The 16,877-nt window shown below is 42.0% G+C and overlaps 1 long non-coding RNA gene across 1 annotated transcript; it reads right to left on the bottom strand.

Moving 5' to 3' along the window:
* Nucleotides 1–4,349: 4,349 nt before the first annotated feature.
* On the bottom strand, nt 4,350–8,445 carry LOC148684810 (uncharacterized). Its single transcript, XR_015951429.1, has 3 exons — nt 8,331–8,445; nt 6,461–6,541; nt 4,350–5,557 (listed from the first exon to the last, which is right to left on the bottom strand). It is a non-coding gene; the product is annotated as an uncharacterized LOC148684810 (long non-coding RNA).
* Between the last annotated feature and the right edge of the window lie 8,432 nt (nt 8,446–16,877).

Here is a 16,877-nt window from a genome sequence, read left to right as displayed (position 1 = left end):
TACACAGCTAGCAGTTGGAAAAACACTGTCAAAGGGTGATAATTATTAGATCCATTATCCATTTAATTTATATCCTGCACTTCCTCACAAAAGACTCAAGGGCAGCAAACACAACTACATTGGGGGGGGGGGCCCTTGTTTTTTTGTTTGTTTTTTAAGCATTAAAGGTAAAGGGACCCCTGACTGTTAAGTCCAGTCACGAACACCTCTGGGGTTGCGGCGCTCATCTCACTTTACTGGCCGAGGGAGCTGGCGTACAGCTTCTGGGTCATGTGGCCAGCATGACTAAGCCACTTCTGGTGAACCAGAGCAGTGCACAGGAACGCCGTTTACCTTCCCGCCAGAGCGGTACCTATTTATCTACTTGTACTGCGTGCTTTTGAACTGCTAGGTTGGCAGGAGCTGGGACCGAGCAACGGGAGCTCACTCCGTCACGGGGATTTGAACCGCTGACCTTCTGATTGGCAAGGCCTAGGCTCTGTGGTTTAGACCACAGCACCACCCGCGCCCCTGTTTTTAAGTATTATAAAACAGGTAATACATTATTGTAAAAACAATTACAGTAGAAACATTCTGGAAGCAGTGATAGTTAAAAGCTTTCCTCCATCCAGTGATTACAAGGTTGTGTGGCGATACCCCGATCCCTCCCAGAGTTAAATAAAGACCCTGAATAAATTGCATGAGGTTAATGGGCGTTAAAAGGCCACAACTTTATTGATTACGGATATAGAGAGGTATTGGCTTAGGGCTTAGGCATTGGATCTAACCGTCTATATCCGACTCCAGACCGTTCTGCTGGCAGTCTGTGAAGGGTTAACCACCGTTGGGTGAGTCCTGTGATGCACATTAACTAGGACTCACCCTGGGGCCACCGTTAGGGGGCGTGCCTTTTGGCCCTCACCTACCACGGCTTCGGACATGGCCACGCCCCGGACTCCTTAAGGGAGTACCCTTCAGCATTTTGGGGGAGGTGATGGCAGCAACCTCCCCCCCACCTGTAACCTTTCAGAGATAATCGCTCACCCTGTCGTGGGGATTTGAACCGCCAACCTTCTGATTAGCAAGCCCTAGGCTCTGTGGTTTAGACCACAGCGCCACCCGCGTCCCTGTTTTTAAGTATTATAAAACAGCTAATTATTGTAAAAACAATTACAGTAGAAACATTCTGGAAGCAGTGATAGTTAAAAGCTTTCCTCCATCCAGTGATTACAAGGTTGTCAGGAGCAGAATTGGTCAGCCACCAAATGCCTGGGTAAACAGGAATGTTTTGACATTGCTCCTGAAAGTTAATAATGATGGAGACAAATGAATCTCATTTGTTCACCTGCAGAAGGAGGAGGAGCATTGATTAACCCTGGAGACAGCGCTGTCATCTTGCTCTAAACCACTTTGATGAAGGAATAAAGAGCAGTGTATACAATTTGCAGCTTATATGGGAACACACCTGGCCTCTTGTTAGCAGTGCCACTGCAGCTCCCCTTGGTTGGAGAAAGGAAGGAATGAGTAAGCAAGGAGGTTGGTGTTGTGGGAGCACACGCTCAAGAGCAGAAAATTGCTGGTGTCCTGAGCTCCCTGCTGACTTTTTCCTCCTGGTGAGTGGCAGTGACACCACTGACAGGAGGCCAGTGTGGCAGAAGCGCCCCCCCCCCCCCGATGATCACAGCTGATTCCAATTTGAAGTTTAGTTTAAAAAAATTAAATGATGCTTTTAAAAAACAGGAAATAAAGAAAGAGTATTTGTTTTGAGTGTTTCTCAGCAAGCCCAGGGGAAATTCTCCAGCAGTGATAAACAAAGCAGATGCAGAGTCTGTCATTCAGCACCTTGGAGAGCTCCCATGAAATCTGGCCACTGTTTTGGGTCGGAAATCAACTGAATGTTCAAGCATAGCTGCCAAGTTCTCCCTTTTTTAAAGGGAAATTCCCTTATGCTGAATAGGCTTCCTCGCGAGAAAAGGGAAAACTTGGCAGCTATGTGTTCAAGTAACAAAGCAAGCCTGCCAAGTGTCTATCTCTTCACTGTAAGGAGATAAAGCAGCAGAACCTTGCTTCAAAAACACAAGAGCTGGTCCAGTTAAAAATTAAATCAATTTAAAAGTAAAAAGTAAATGGAAACTAAGGATTTGTTGGTTTTACTTGATGTATTGTGCTTGTTTAATATCTGGAGCAAAATCTCACCCCAAGCCTTCATTTCTGAAGCTAAAAAAATTGAACAGATTGAAACTGACTACTAACAGTCATAGGAAATATAACTGAAAAATGTTAAAAGTTTGAAAACCTTTAAAATTAACTTGTCAGTAACAACCAGAAGGTAAGTTAAAAATAAGGCAACTAGGTAAAAATTGAGTCATAAGAAAAGTGAAACACAGTGAATTGCCTGTTAGCATTCTTAATGGTTTTGTTTTTTCATTTTCAAATACACACATGGGTTTCTTTCCTATAAGCTCACAGAAGCACACTGATTGGCTTGGTACATACCTGGCTTTATCTGAAAATATTGTTATATACATCAAACAGTTTGTTGTGGGAAAGCACCATCTAGTTAAACCAAGCAATGAAGTGATCACTTCAAGGAAAGGTGAGGTCAAAGAGTCCTTGAAGTCAGATATTTAAAAAGTTTTGTCTAAAGCTGCCTCTTGCTGCAACCAAGAACACTTTAAAAACCTGATTTCAGACAAGGCTAAATATATATAAAAACAAACCATGACTGGATGAACTCAACATATCACTTTCCTACTTTTAAAAAGCTTTCATTCTATTAAGTATCACCATCCCAGCCAACCCATCAACAGAAATGATGTTAAGGTCAGTCCATTCTAACAATGGATAAATGCAAGGTAAGTGATATGAACGCAAACAGGAAATGGGCTCGGGAATAAAGCGGCTCACAGCATCTAACAGAGGGTACGAGATGATTTCCAGCATGTCAACCCAGCAATCCTATGCTGTCCTTCACAAGTGTTCACATTATTTCATTTACTTATTTGTGGACTATCTAGACCACCATTAATCAGATCTAGCCTACATACACATTAGTAGCTTCAAAACCAGTGAGACAATTTCTCACCCTCTGCATTTCAAGCTGTCTCCCAGAGAGTGGGCAGGGATGTTTTCACCCAATGTCCAATTTACTTCTATCTATTGGGGAAGGGGGGACATTTGTATTAGGCCATCATTGGCTTGGACTCACTATGTTATCTTTTTTAAAAAAAAATTGCTTGGACTATTCTGAAGTAATAATGAAAAATTGATGCTACACATGTGGTGAGGAGCTTTGCAGAATGGAATTGGGGAATGGTGGTTTGAGAAGTAGGATGTCTGAACTGTAAATCAGCACAGAACAATTTTAAAGAATCAGTCTTCACTGGAGAGTGAACTGAAAAGAGCATGTTTATGTCATGCTTTTTGGCACATTTTTTTAAAAAGAGAAACACATTTATTTCAATAAATAAATATACCGGTAATGATACATGTGTTTAAATATGAAATGGCTATTGTTCTTTCAGGAAACTTAGGTAAAGAGACCCCTGACCATTAGGTCCAGTCGCATACAACTCTGGGGTTGCGGCGCTCATCTCTCTTTACTGGCCAAGGGAGCTGGCATAGAGCTTCCAGATCATGTGGCCAGCATGACTAAGCTGCTTCTGGCAAACCAGAGCAGCACATGGAAATGCTGTTTACCTTCCTGCCGGAGCAGTACCTCTTTATCTACTTGCTCTTTGACATGCTTTCAAACTGCTAGCTTGGCAGGAAATGGAACTGAGCAACGGGAGTTCACCCCGTCACGGCGATTTGAACCGCCGACCTTCTGATCAGCAAGCCCTAGGCTCAGTGGTTTAACCCACAGCGCCACCCGCAGGAAATTTAGCACTGCTCTAAAAATGTCCAAAATTCTCAGAGGAGGAATTCCCCCCCCCCCAAAAAAAATCCCACTGGTATCTCTGGGAAGTTTATAAACTTGTAAATTAAGAAGAGCTTCTTTAGTCACATAACTTCTGAGGCCTGCAAATTTAGCATGTGAAATGACTTCCACTCTTTATGGGATCAAGTCTTGCCTGGGCTTGTTCCATCTCCTGTAATCTATTGGCTACCCTGTTGACTTCATCAAACAGAAAATGTCAACAGCAACTAAGAAACTCTGAGACTTGTGGTTCTCAAGAAGAGAACACATTTCATAAGAAGGCACTTTACTCTGCATCTCAGGAAAAAAAAAGTCTTGGCATTTTAATAAGTAAATATTGCTATTCCGTGCAGAATCGTAGGAAGTGGCTCTAGGAGAAACTCTCGGGAAAATGCATTTGAAAATTGTTTTAACTTTTAACTTATGCTTTTAAAAAAGGTTCTTCCCCAAGTCAAGGTACATTCATTTAATGTTATATGGATAGAGTGTTTTCCTTGCACTCAGGAACCCTGGAAAAGTACTTACAAGCACAGAGAATGCATGTTCTCTGATGAATGAATTAATGTAGTTTGGGGACAGAGACTATTTGATCTCCCATATGAGATCATTGAACAAACTTTTGAAGAACTAAGGTTGCAGATGTCACAAGAGCTATTTTCAAAGACACAGGTCCTGTGCTTGGCACAAAGCTGGAAACTCGCAATGGTGTTAAAGAGATGTGTACCTAAAGCCCCCTTATCAAACCTATTCAACTCCCCAACATCACATCCTTGAAACACAATATTTGTCATTTCTTGACATTTGTTGCCCTCCTTGATTCAGTTTCCCCATCTCTGATTTCTGCAACCTTTTGTAACTAGTCTTCCTCAGCATTATCAAAGCATTGATCTGCTCTAGAGATTCTGTATTTTTGTCTTCCTGATTGCCACATCTTGTTACTCTCCAGTTCATTTATTGAACCTTCATCTTCTCACTCCTGCTCAAACTTTTAAACTAAGATTATCTATTTTTTCACATTGCTGACCATGTCAAACCTCCCCAATGAATTATTTTCCTTCATCCTGTGAAAAATTCTCACTTATCTTTGAGACCCATCTTCAATCTTTCTTTTCACCTATAAGCACCTGTCCTTGACTCCTTGCCTGGGAGCCAATCTATGCAGACAGCAGAATCACTTAATGCAATCTTGCTGTTAGACTCTACAATTACAGACTTTAGGTGGGAGAATCATCTCCTTCCCCGATAGAAAGAAAATGGCATTGCATGCACATAGAATCAGGAAATATCAGGAAGAACAATAGTATACAATCTTTCTTCCTAGACTGTTGCATGGGATTGAAGCTGTGTGTTCTTGTTGTTTTTTCCATATGGAGGAGCAGTAAACAACAAAACCTCCTTGACTGCATTTTGATACTGCACAGATTAGCTAAGCCTGATTGTGTGTAGCAGGGGAGAATTTCCATGAGGGACATTGCCATTGTCCTTCAGAGCCTTCTGCCACTTATAGAGGGGAAACTGTCCACTTTTCCTCTGTCTTCCAGGTCCCTGCCTTGTGGAGGAGCCTCTGTACCTAGCTCCTGCCCACAAATGTTCTCTGATCTTCCACTCCTTGCACTGTTGATGTACTTTGTTCTGGGCTCCTACCTCCTAGAGGAAAACCTGTAGGGTGAAAGTACATAAAAAACTTTGACAGCTACACTAGAAACAATACAAACTTGCATTAAATGATCATTTGTCATAAAACCCAAAGATTTATAAACACGTTAAACACATGAGACATATCTATATATCTATATCCTATATGCCTGCTTATTCTATTTGATTTATTTGTAGTCCTTTAATTCTTTTTGTCATCTAAATACTCATTAATATGCACATGTGTAAGCCAGAGAACATTTTGTTAATTGGCTAATCAATCAAAGAACTCTCATTTATTACACACACACACACACACAGAAGATATATGGAGGTCATTTTAATGTTCAGCAAATACCTTTAAGCAAAACCCAGGAGAGAGTCAACTCAGAATAAATATTTGCTTTCTGGAAACTGACAACAGTGCTTTTGGGGTTGTTGTTTAATATCTGGTCATTAAATACTGTTTGGTGATTGTGTTAAACCTCATTAGAATGCACTCTATAAATGATCCATATCCTGGCATATGGTTTCTACATATGGGTATGCTGCAATTAATGTTGGAAGCTGTAATTTGCTTTTTACTTCTATTACTTATCTATGCTATATATGTTAGCTCTGCCATTTGTACTGATGATCCATGCATATCATTTTTGTTTAAGAGTGTAGTTCATGAATATTGATGTCTAGGTCTAATATATGAACATTAAGGATATAGTAGCAAAGCTTAAAGCTAAGAATAATTTGGAAGGCAAATTTTGTACACTGCTATTGCATGTTTCCCCCCTGTAAGATGACAGGAGTGATTGCATAGGAAAAGTTCAATGGTTGCATATGGAAATCAGCAATGATAACTAAACCAAATATACCCACATAACAAGGTGTTAGCAGTGCTATTTTTCTAGAAAAAGAGGTGTCAGAACTCACCATGGACAGCTCCCTCATTTTCTTAGAATAGAAATGGTGCCCTCCTAAGAGGTATCAGAACTGGGTTCTTCTGAGTTCCAGCTGAAAAAAATCCCAACAATAACCAAATCTGTCATGCTTTCATTTCCTAATTTAAGAAGTATCTAATATTCCATCAAATTGTGGGATTTGATGAAAGGGGGCATTGTGCAATTTTGTGAATTGGGGTAGAGCACATGCCTTGGGTGCTAAAAGTCCCAATTAAATACTCAATTAGGACTCCTGTCTTGAATCTGTAGAGATCTGCAGTCTGACACTATAGACAGAAATTATATGGAACACTGGTTTGACTCAATATAAGGTAGCTTTCTATGTCCCAGGCCTATGCAAAAATGAGATTCTATCAAATTTCCATTTTCTTCTGTAGAACAGCGTTTCTCAACCGCTGTTCCGCGGCACACTAGTGTGCCGCAAGATGCTGGCTGGTGTGCCGCGACGTGCGGCAACGAGAAGGGCGATTTGCATTGTCACGTGCCTGGCGGCCGCCAATGAGCATCACTAACCCGCTGGAAAGGAAGCCGGCCGGGTCACGACGCGGGGCGAGCGCAGCTCTTAACAGCCACCACCACGGGAGGGTGGTTTTAGACAAACTTAAAGAAGCTGGCTGGATGAGCTCAACCTGAAACTTGCTGAGCAAAGGATTGTGTTGGCAGAGAAATCAGTGGCTTGTGAAGCCTTATTACAGGAGATTGTAACCAACACAGCAATTGGCAAGTGTTTCTTACAGTCATAATTATATAGTCAATATAGGGCGGCACAGAGTTAATTTTTTTAACTTTTTTAATGGTGGTGTGCCTCGTGATTTTTTTCATGGAACAAGTGTGCCTTGGCCCAAAAAAGGTTGAGAAACACTGCTGTAGAATACTTGAAACAATTGCATCCATTATATGAAGCAATCTTGAAAAAGTAGTGCTTCTTACTAAAAATAAATAAATAATAACAGTATAATATGGCCTTTAGAAGAATTTTATGCACGCACCCATTTGCTTCAGAGTGTGCAATCTTACACATGTCTACTTAGAAGTAAGTTTTATTGTGTTCAACAGAGCTCACTCCTAGGTAATTGAATAGAAGATTGCAGCCTGAAGCTCTTAAATCCTGAAGTGTGGGGAAAGCATACTGTTAGAAGCCAAAAAAATTTTTTTAAAAAAAATCTACATATACAGTGGGCTGTTGTTAGCATTCAAACAGAGAGGGAAATTGGTTGGTATTTGGTGGAGAAGTCTGTTTGCCCTCCTCGGGCAGGCAGCTTTGTGGGCAAGCACCGCATATCTCCTGTGAACCAGTCTATTGCCAGCTGGATCGTACAACTGCCACCAAATTGGCCAATGGCAGCAGGAATCTAGGGGGCATTCATCTGGGCGTGGTGTCAACTGACCAGTAGTGGCGCTTGCCACCACACCCAGGGAAAGGATAAATACTGGACCAACAGGGCCTTTTGGCCTCTCTCTCGCCATGCCAGTTCTCCCAACCACCCTCTCTCAGTTTAGGTTTTTTGGGGGGCAATGGTATGACCTTGCTATGGACAGTGTCAGTTGCTGGATTCAGGGGCCGGACAGGAATTTTTTTCCATCTGGCAAATTGGCTTCACTATTTGGGTTTTCTCCTACCTCACAGCAATCGTCACAACTTTGTAAGGCGGATAGGCATTGGGTAAGCCTAGTCTTGTTTGGAGGGGAGGTTGTAAGGGTATCTTGTTAAAAGGATCCAGGAGAAGTGGCTCCTGTCTGATGCCCAGAAAGGGGCTATACCACTTCTCCAACGGGGACCGCTTGGGGGACGCCCCGATTTAACACACAGACGGGAGTGATATGCACTGTTGCTTACATACCGCAATGCCTGTGGCCAAAACTTTCACATCTGTAACCAATGAGATTGTGTCCTTATTTGATGCCAAAAACCCAATGGGCTGTATGTTGTCTAGTTATTTGCACCTTAGGGAATAAGGTGGTCACGGGGCCTCGCCATGCAAATGCTATAAAAACAAACAAGACACTGAGTTTCCAAAGATAATCACTGAAAGTCTGTAAACAAACCCTTAAAATGCGACAGAGATTAATAATGTGCCATCAAAAGGAAACTAAAAGGCCAGAAGGCAAAGGGGGGAGGCCAATTAATTGGTTTCCAGGAGAAAAGTCACCCCACTGTCACATTCAGCAAAGGCTATACAACAATGCCTGGAATTGGCTGAGATGGATTAATGCAATACAAAAGCGACAGTAGGTAGCAGGCACATATCTCAGTGGCGCTCGGCATTGACTTAGTCATCAGGAATGAAATCATCAAATTGTGGCAGCTTGTTAGAATGGGATCTCACTCTTAAGTATCTGAAAGGAGGGCTACTTGTACAAGAACTGTACAATGAAAAAAGAATGGTTAAAAACATTTGCCAAAAGAGGATTTTATTAGACATTACTTCAATCTCAAAAGGACAAAATCAGATGCTACTGAAAGCTTTTAAGCCTAATTTCATTTGTTTATCTGCTGAGTTTCCAAGGCACCTCTCAAGTTATATTAAATTTAATAATAAAACATCTGAAATCATATTACATTTTAAAAAAACAACCCTGTAAATACTAATTTAGAAGCAGCTGATCAGAGCAGCAGAAATAAGAAAAAGAGATAATCATGGTAATATAAGAATTAGAGACCCCAGGTGTATATTTTTATCATTTTAATAATGATTCAGTGCTTCACTTTAATTGCATCTAACCTTTTAGAATGTATTAGGCTTGATTTTTGTGTGTTCTGCATTTGCAAGTTTTCCCCTCCTATGTTGCATTCCATCTCTCCTTATCTACCACTGAAAGTGGTACAAATGGCAGGTTGTTTTAGCACCAGAGTGTAAATCAGCTCTCCTTGAAGCTATCTGAGACCCAGGAAGAGGATTTTATGATCATCTTCTCTCACTGAAGGCTAGGTTGCCAAGGTAACATCAGACCTCCAAGACCTAAAAAGGTCAAGTGGCCTGGGCACATCAGGGCCACTCCAAGGTGATTGTGGGGGTGAAGATACCAGTATGGAGCCATGTGTGTTTTACTTCTCATGATCTGTAACCTTTCATGACGTATGTGAAGATGCTTTATGATTCTTTGCTTGCTGTGTTTGAACTACTATATAAGCTATTGTTCTGAAGTGCCTTGGGGCAAGACCTTCTCAACTGGCATGTTGAGTTGAGTGAGTTCTGTCCTATTGCAATAGCAATAATAAAACGCTAGGTCCCTAAACCTAGATGCTGGACTTCAAAATAGTTTCCTTGGTTCTGTGGTTCATTCAAAAGATGGTTGTTCCTCACCTGGGTAACGAACAAGAAGGTGTAGATGTGAATTCTTACCACAAGGGTAACCCAAACAACTTTCTCCAAGAAGGTCAGTTTGGTCTGATCTCTGAAAGCCATTACATGAGGAATAAGGCATTTTTTTCCCCTGGGGAGCGTGTTTCATAAGAACATAGACCAGGTCAATGGCCCATCTAGTCTAGTCCAGCATCTTGTTCTCCCAGTGGCCAACTAGAAACCCACAATCAGAAGCTGGACACAAGAGCAGTGTCCCCTTCTGCAATGGTGGATCTTGATTTCAGCAGCATCCTATGCACCCCCTGCCTCTCGCCTTCCATTCTACATCATAGTTGTGGTGCCTCCGAGGCTCTGCACCCAGTGCGACTGGACCAGTTGCATTCCCCTCAATCCGCCTCTGCCTTTTGTGGTTTCCAGCAACTGGTGTTTAAAAGCATACAGCCTCCAATCACCGAGGGACAGCATAGCTATTGTGGCTAACAGACATTGACAGTATTAACCTCCAGTAATTGGTCAAATCCTCTTTTAAACCCATCCAGGTTTGTGGCCAGCCCTGCCTCCTGTGGGAGTGAGTTCCATAGTTTGATTATGTGCTGCATTGCAGGGTCATTGGAAATTCTGCTGAGACAATATGGCTTCGAGCAAACAGGGGGGAAAACCTAATATCAATAAGCACCTGTTGCTTCTAATGATTATATCTGCTCATTTTCATGTCATGCATGAACGAAAAGGGAAACAGTACAGAGCTTATGGTTTTAATCTGCAGCTGTTTATTTTAAATATATACCAGCATTTTCTTTATTTGGAGGGATTTGGCAAATAATAAAGTTTGAAACCTAAGCACGTTGGTGAAAATAGAGTGAACATTGACTACAATTGTGTAAGAGGGGAAAGGAGAGAACTGTTAGGATTTAATTCACAGGGTTTTGGTATTTTTCTTTAGCGATTTTTACAAGCACAAACAGAGGGAGCCTGTGCTTTTAACACTAGCTTGCTGGGTGCAGTTTTTCTCTTTGTAACGTTAATGCCACAGAATAGAGCAAATGCCACCGGAGAATATATGGGTTTTCTGAATAGTCAACAACTGAAAGAAGCAAAGGAAAAAAAGGCATTTCAACTGAGAAATGCAGGGCATTTTGTAATTTCTGAACAATAAATTCTAACTGTCTCCTATTAGTTCCTGTCACTTTGTATAATGATGGCTGTGATATGTTTCTTGTGTAATCTGCCTGCTAAATTACTTACTTTCTGTATAGACATCTTTGAGGGCAATTTGGACTCCACACTAGTTCTGTCAAATTATGTCTTCTTAAAATACTGTAATGGACAGGTTGTATCTGTAAAACACAATGGGACAGGCTGCCTAATGGAAGCAATTGAAGCTGACTGATTAGCCCTTAAGCTACTGCAATTGTTCCCATTATTCCCATTGCTCCTGCACCTGCCCATTCACCTGGTGTATGAGAGAGGCTCCCCTCTCCCTCCTCCAGATGCCAGACACAGAGCTGTGAACAAAGGAGGAGTTTCAGTACTTGTTGAGTAGGGTTACAAAGAGGAAAGGCTCAGCAGAGGCAGCCTTGTTGGTTCAGAACTTCTTGGATTGGTGTACATCCTCTGTTGTAACACCAGTCATATATCTTGTAGTTGTGGAGTATGCTTCTATGAAATGGCATGGTGATGCTATGAGAAAAGGCAGAGGACATTGTTTCTGCTGCTCATGCAAGACTGGACAATCTAGCCACTATTCATTTCTGTGAAGGGGAGGAGTGGTATGTTCAAATCAGCTGAAATGAATGATAATTGTGCAGCAGCACTGGTTGGTAAAACAATTCCATCTTCAATAATATTGATATGTATTCTATCCTAAGGATATTTAAATTTATTCCCCTTTAATGTCAATAAGAATTGTTCAAATTGCTCGTTAAAAAGGGACTATTTAATCATTTTCTTTCTTTCTTTCCAAAGCCAAGTCTATATTGTACTACCTCATCTTTGTTCCTTCTTACACGAATTCTGTGTGGCTGCAGTAAGTGTTGATACAGTGGTACCTCGACTTACGAACGACTTGACAACCGAATTTTTCGACTTACGAATGGGGGAAATGGCCATGTGCTTATGAATGTCTCGACATCCGGAAAAAAAATGTGGCGGTTTTCGATAGGGATTTTTCGACTTACGAATTTTTCCGTTTCCAATGCATTCCTATGGGAAATCACATTTCCAATGGCGTTTTTTGACTTATGAAGGTGCCTTCGGAATGGATTAAATTCGTAAGTCGAGGCACCACTGTATTACAAAACAAAATGGGTAATATATTCACACCCTGCATTTTTTCTCATAACTTGCTTTTTATCAAGTTATGGTTTCTTTTAAAAGAAAATTCGAATTATTAGGGTGAGATTCAACTAACTAATCCCTTTAGCTAAAGCCCATTAAATGACTTCTGCTAGTGCAATGGATTCCCCTCTCCTAGCCTTTTGTACCCCAGTAGTATAAGAATACTACCTCCTGTCAAATGTTTATGGCCCTGTCCCCTACTGTTTATTTGATCCCTCTAGAGTTTGATTGATGATGCAACACATTCTGCCCCTGCAGTGCCACCCCTGAAACCCCACCTCTGAGGGCCCCCATGACATGGTGGAGATTGTGCACCACTGTGGACCAATAGGATGAGGTTTTAAACTCCTAGCCAACAAGAGTAGGGGAAAACTGGAGACAAGTCAAAGCAAGGTATCCAATTGGTTTTAAGGGGCATGTGACCCCTCTATGATGATGATACACCATTGTGGACCAATAGATGGAGGTTTTGAAACTCCCAGCTAATAACTGGAGAGGGAACCTGAACATGTTGCAGAATAAGTGCTCCAGGAGCATAACAAGAAGGTGGACAATACCAATGGGTTTATCATATCCCCGGCAGCCATGAAGGTTCAACTTGAAAAGGGAGAGTCAGGAAAGTTAAGAAAAAGGCCTCTGTTTCAACACTTAGCTTAACGGAGCAGGACAATACCCAGAACCTGAAGCTGCATTCCCCATAAATGTCACCAATTCTGAACTAGAGTGCGATTGTCATTGAAATATACAGGCACGTAGCAAAGGAGGGGCGAAGGGGTGGTCCACCCCTAGCTCCACTTTGGCTGGCTGGGGCAGTGGGGGCAGCACATGGGGGCAGTGCCCCCGACCCCTGGCCCGCCCCTGGCCTCCTCCACTCGAGCAGGAAGAAGCAGAGCGCCCGGCAACCCGCTCTGCCAGCCGAGCAGAGAAGCAGCGCCAACCCAGATGGACTGCGCATGTGTGGACATGCACAGTCCGTCCTGGTTGGCACTGCTGCTCTGCTTGGCCGGTGCACTCTGAAACGGAGAGAGAGAGAGGGAGGGCATGTGGCGTATGTCTTTACATGTATATATGTGAGGGCAACGGCGGCATATCCCATGGTGCAGCACGCCAGGAGGGAGGCTGAGGGATGGGCGGAGTGGCCTGGGAAGCGTGAGCAGGAGAAGAAGAAGCTTTCTCCTCCTCCGACTGAGGAAAGCGACCGGCGGAACGACCGGCGGGGAAGGAAGGAAGGAAGGAAGGAAGGAAGGAAGGAAGGAAGGAGCGGGAGGCAGGCAAATGGACGCAAAGGGCTCCACTCAGCTCTTATGATCTTGCTGCCTCAGGGCTTCGCCGGGTGAGACTCAGCCACCTTCATCCATGGGGGAGGAGGAGGAAAGGCGGGGGCAGCCAGTTTAGAAGGGAGCATGGATGTGGGGGGGGGGAGGGAGGAAGTGATTGTGGGAATGGGGAGGGGTGGGGTGGGGTCCGTCCTGGCTTGTCCTGGCACGCGCGTCGTGCATGCACACTGCAGAGCGATGCCCCGGACAGCCAAGCGGCACCGTTCACCACTGGAAATATATATTCCAATTTCATCAACACTGTTTCAAGAGCACATGTACATGGCAAATCTTTGGGTCCATGCATACTTTTATATATACAGTAATTTGAAATCTTAATAAATTCTATTCTAGCATTTTAAATACAAACTGGTCCAATATAAAATACTAGATCACCATTTTTATTCTGAAGGATTGACCAGGCTGCAGTCTTGTGCACAAAGGGTGCATAAATTTCACTGACTGCAGTTTGTAGCTGTTCTAACTCTGCTTTACTCCCTTTATAGAATATATTGTATTTCAAAATTTCACATCTCTCTTGCTTTTTAATACACCCAGCGTATTCATAAGTAGCCCAATTTTCCCTTGACAAATTATACTACTTAAGTAGTTTAACTCCAAAAGATTCCAAAAATATCTACACTGAATTGTGTAGCTAGGGAACTTGTCAGTCTGGAAGAAGCCTTAATGTTTCCATTTACACTCTTAGTGCTCACAAGTATTCGCTTCACTTTCCCCACCTTAAATACTTACTAGATCAGCTTGTGCAAATTATGAAAACTATTTCTTTTCTCCTTACAAAACATTGTGAGACAAAGAAGAAAAGCGCTTTCCCCCCCATTTTCTTCAATTCAAAATAGTAAACCTTTCTCTAGTTCTGAAAAAGTAGTTGCATTTCAGTGAAACCTAGATATTCAGTAGTACATCTTTTCCACGTATCCCATGCTGTTCCGCTGACCAAGACACTCTCTTTCCTCTCGTCAGCTTTGGAATCCGTTTTAGTGACTCTGTTTGGCCCTGTTTCCTTCATCTGTTCACTGAATGATGTTACTGACCTGTTTGAAGGATGGACTGGGAGGCAGCAGGTCCAGACAGCACTCTGGAAAGTATGGTGATAAATGAGGAGGAGGGCAGTATGCTGCCCCTAGGCATAGAGTGGCAGCAGATACAAATGTGGGATTCAGAAGAAGCAAGACGTTTGGATGCAAGGTTTCAGGATCATGGACAGATCAGTGAGGGCAAGGAATTGCTCCAACATAAGCAGGGCCTCCCTGTAGAAGGCAGATGAAAGGCGCTATGGGGTTATGCATTTAGCTCCTTTCTCCAGTGTCAAGCTGCTGTTTCTTTCCCCCACTGTCACCATAATTCTAAGAGCAGGGAGCCTTCTCTGCTTGTAGAGAGTCTTGACATTATTTAGAAACATAGAAGAAGAAGAAGAAGAAGAAGAAGAAGAAGAAGAAGAAGAAGAAGAAGAAGAAGAAGAAGAAGAAGAAGAAGAAGAAGAAGGTTCCAAACCATACAAGGAACCTCCAAGAACATAGAAGGCTCCTTGCTGCCCAACTTTAGGTGCAAGGCCACAGCCATTTTCATCATGCTTGCCTTCTGCACACAAGTAATCCATGAAGTGTTATTAACTTTCAGGAGAAATTCTAAAACATGTTTTCAGCCCTGGGCTCTTTTGGGAGAAGACAAGGATAGACACCTATGATGATGATGATGATGATGATGATACTATGTTGTCTAGATTTGTTTCTGTATTTTATAATTTGTTTTTATATCATTTTACTTCTCTTAAAGCTTATCTACTCTTTCACTATTATCTTTTTAGTTTTCTATGTTTCATCCATGTTTGTTTTAAGTTTTGTGAGCTACCTTGACCCCTAGTTCTGAGTAAAAGGTGGATAGAATAGAATAGAATAGAATAGAATAGAATAATAGAATAATTTATTGGCCAAGTATCAACCATACTTGGAATTTTGCTTCGACTACATTGCAATGTAAAGAAAAAACATACCCCTTACAAACAGTATTCTCCTCACAATACAACAGCACAGTGAAAAGACCCCATGCCACCAACTGGCCTCCCTTCTGCCCACAACTACAGATTCAACATTTTGATGGCACAAGGAAAAAAGCTATTCCTGTGCCTAGATGTTTTGGTACATAGAGACCTGTACCGACGTCCGGATGGGAGTAAATCAAACAAGTGATGACCAGGATGCGAAGCATCTGCAGTGATTCTCTCTGCTCTCTTCCTGACTCGAGCAACATAAAGTGTCTCTATTGGAGGCAAACTGACACCAATTACCCTCTCTGCAGTTCTTACTGCTCGTTGGAGCCTCTTCTTATCCAGCTTAGAGGCTGTACCATACCAGACAGTAATGGAATTACAGAGAACAGTTTCAATAGTACCTCTATAAAATTAGACCAGCGATTCTTGGGGCAGATTAAATTTCCTTAGTTGTCGCAAGAAATACAATCTCTGGTGTACCTTTTTAATAATAATATTGATGTTATCTGACCAATTCAAATTTTGAGAGATCATAGGATCTCTCAATAGTTGTTTTTTGGACTCAAACTACCACCAGCCCCCACCAGCATGGGTGAGATTGTGGGAGCAGCATCTGGAGAGTCATAGATTAGTCATTCCTGTTCTAGGTTCTGCTTAACCTTCATGCTCAATCTGCATTGCTGACAACTGGATATATTTAAAATGGCTGTCCTTCAGTTTTAAACCATTGGCATCCTTCCTTTATTTCCCACCTGTGCCTCTGAACATGAATTGGGGAATGGGAAGTGCTTTGCATAACAGGGGAGTTGGTCTCAAGAAGAACTGTTTCTGGGCATCCTGGATCAAGGGCCTCAAGTTCCAAGATATCATTATCAGAATTCAGGCAGTCTCTGGTTTTCATGGCATTATTGGGAATATGACTGAAAAGGACTTGGTGAGATTTTGCTCCCCACCCCACCCCACCCCACCCCACCCTTGGCTGCTTGGGCCATGACATCTGTTAAAGATAAATGCCAGCTTTCTAAGAACAGCACATCATGAGAGATAGTTTAGCTTCTCTGCAAGCTTTCTAAAATAATTTGGTACATTTTTATCTTCAGAAGGCTAAATCTGGGCTATTAGATGACTCCCATCTCTCATCTATAATGGTTCAGTTTTAGCAAAAGTTTCAAAATTAGCTGCCAGTAAACTGAGCAGTAAATGACTGCATTAGATAACTGGAGTTGATTAATGATTTAATCTACCACTTAGAATTAAATCATCAATATATGAAACATCTTAATGTTGACTTGTTTTGCATCTAATAACCTGATGTTAAATTAAAATATGGATATTTAATTAATATTAAAATGTTTACCGTTGCCTTCTTAGCTTTACTTTAATCAAGTAATGAAGATGTGGGATAAATGTTAAACTCAA

This window comes from Zootoca vivipara, chromosome 8, assembly GCF_965207765.1.
Source record: "Zootoca vivipara chromosome 8, rZooViv2.hap1.1, whole genome shotgun sequence".
NCBI classification, from domain to species: domain Eukaryota; kingdom Metazoa; phylum Chordata; class Lepidosauria; order Squamata; family Lacertidae; genus Zootoca; species Zootoca vivipara.
This window is presented reverse-complemented; position numbering and strand designations above follow the sequence as displayed.